We start from the raw sequence: 2,368 nt of genomic DNA, 5'->3' as shown, positions 1-2,368 counted from the left end.
ACCCGCGTCGAGACCCGCGGTAGCCCGCTAGCAGGCTTACCAAGTGGCCACAGAGAGGTATTGTGCCCATTATAAGGGCCACCGTGCCGTTTTCAGCTCCAGAGACAAGCCCTACAGCTTGTCTCTGGGACCTTATATGGTCCGCGTTGGAGCATATATGGTCCGGCTGGACCATATATGAACCAAACCTCTCTCTGACGCGACTTGTTGGATTAGGGTTAGGGTTAGGGTTAGGTTAGGGTTAGGGTTAGGGTTAGGGTTAGGGTTAGGGTTAGGGTTAGGGTTAGGGTTAGGGTAGGGTTAGGGTTAGGGTTAGGGTTAGGGCTAAGGTTAGGGTTAGGGTTAGGGTTAGGGTTAGGGTTAGGGTTAGGGTTAGGGTTAGGGTTAGGGTTAGGGTTAGGGTTAGGTTAGGGTTAGGGTTAGGGTTAGGGTTAGGGTTAGGGTTAGGGTTAGGGCTAGGGTTAGGGCTAGGCTTAGCACCCACTGTAACCCTAGCTTATGTCCTGACAACCCTAGTTCAAACCTTCGCGAAGGTGTCGAACGCAAGCACACGCCGATCAAGAGGGTGTACGATGCCTGCCTTCGTTACCTGAAAATTTTATCGTATCATGGAGAGACCTGCTGTAATATTCTTACGTGCGGCTTCCCGATGACAAAAAAATTGTTGAGACATACTTTTTGACTGGGGCATAGTTGCCGAGACACTTACGTTCGGCTTCCCGATGAAAAAATTCCCCAGGGTCAACATTTTTTACCGACGATAAAGTGGGCCGAGAGACCCGCGGTAGTCCGCCGCATCTAACGTGCGACACCTCGATGAAAATTTCACCCTCGTAAAAAATTTTACCGAGGGTATAGTTTGCCGGCCTCGATGGTCGAGAGACCGCGGTAGCCCGTCCGCGTCTAACGTGCGACACCTCGATGAAAATTTCACCCTCGTAAAAAAATTTTACCGAGGGTATAGTTTGCCGGCCTCGATGGTCGAGAGACCGCGGTAGCTCGTCCGCGTCTAACGTGCGACACCTCGATGAAATTTCACCCTCGTAAAAATTTTTACCGAGGGTATAGTTTGCCGGCCTCGATGGTCGAGAGACCCGCGGTAGCCCGTCCGCGTCTAACGTGCGACACCTCGATGAAAATTTCACCCTCGTAAAAATTTTTTACCGAGGTTATAGTTTGCCGGCCTCGATGGTCGAGAGACCCGCGGTAGCTCGTCCGCGTCTAACGTGCGACACCTCGATGAAAATTTCACCCTCGTAAAAAATTTTTACGAGGGTATAGTTTGCCGGCCTCGATGGTCGAGAGACCCGCGGTAGCCCGTCCGCGTCTAACGTGCGACACCTCGATGAAAATTTCACCCTCGTAAAAAATTTTTACCGAGGGTATAGTTTGCCGGCCTCGATGGTCGAGAGACCCGCGGTAGCCCGTCCGCGTCCAACGTGCGACACCTCGATGAAAATTTCACCCTCGTAAAAATTTTTTTACCGAGGGTATAGTTTGCCGGCCTCGATGGTCGAGAGACCCGCGGTAGCCCGTCCGCGTCCAACGTGCGACACCTCGATGAAAATTTCACCCTCGTAAAAATTTTTTTACCGAGGGTATAGTTTGCCGGCCTCGATGGTCGAGAGACCCGCGGTAGCCCGTCCGCGTCCAACGTGCGACACCTCGATGAAAATTTCACCCTCGTAAAAATTTTTTTACCGAGGGTATAGTTTGCCGGCCTCGATGTCGAGAGACCCGCGGTAGCCCGTCCGCGTCCAACGTGCGACACCTCGATGAAAATTTCACCCTCGTAAAAATTTTTTACCGAGGGTATAGTTTGCCGGCCTCGATGTCGAGAGACCCGCGGTAGCCGTCCGCGTCCAACGTGCGACACCTCGATGAAAATTTCACCCTCGTAAAAATTTTTTTACCGAGGGTATAGTTTGCCGGCCTCGATGGTCGAGAGACCCGCGGTAGCCCGTCCGCGTCTAACGTGCGACACCTCGATGAAAATTTCACCCTCGTAAAAATTTTTTTACCGAGGGTATAGTTTGCCGGCCTCGATGGTCGAGAGACCCGCGGTAGCCCGTCCGCGTCTAACGTGCGACACCTCGATGAAAATTTCACCCTCGTAAAAATTTTTTTACCGAGGGTATAGTTTGCCGGCCTCGATGGTCGAGAGACCCGCGGTAGCCCGTCCGCGTCTAACGTGCGACACCTCGATGAAAATTTCACCCTCGTAAAAAATTTTTTACCGAGGGTATAGTTTGCCGGCCTCGATGGTCGAGAGACCCGCGGTAGCCCGTCCGCGTCTAACGTGCGACACCTCGATGAAAATTTCACCCTCGTAAAAATTTTTTTACCGAGGGTATAGTTTGCCGGCCTC

This window comes from Mytilus edulis, unplaced genomic scaffold (assembly GCF_963676685.1).
Source record: "Mytilus edulis unplaced genomic scaffold, xbMytEdul2.2 SCAFFOLD_1268, whole genome shotgun sequence".
In the NCBI taxonomy this organism is placed as follows: Eukaryota; Metazoa; Mollusca; class Bivalvia; order Mytilida; family Mytilidae; genus Mytilus; species Mytilus edulis.
The sequence above is the reverse complement of the archived record's forward strand: the minus strand, read 5'-3'. Positions refer to the sequence as shown.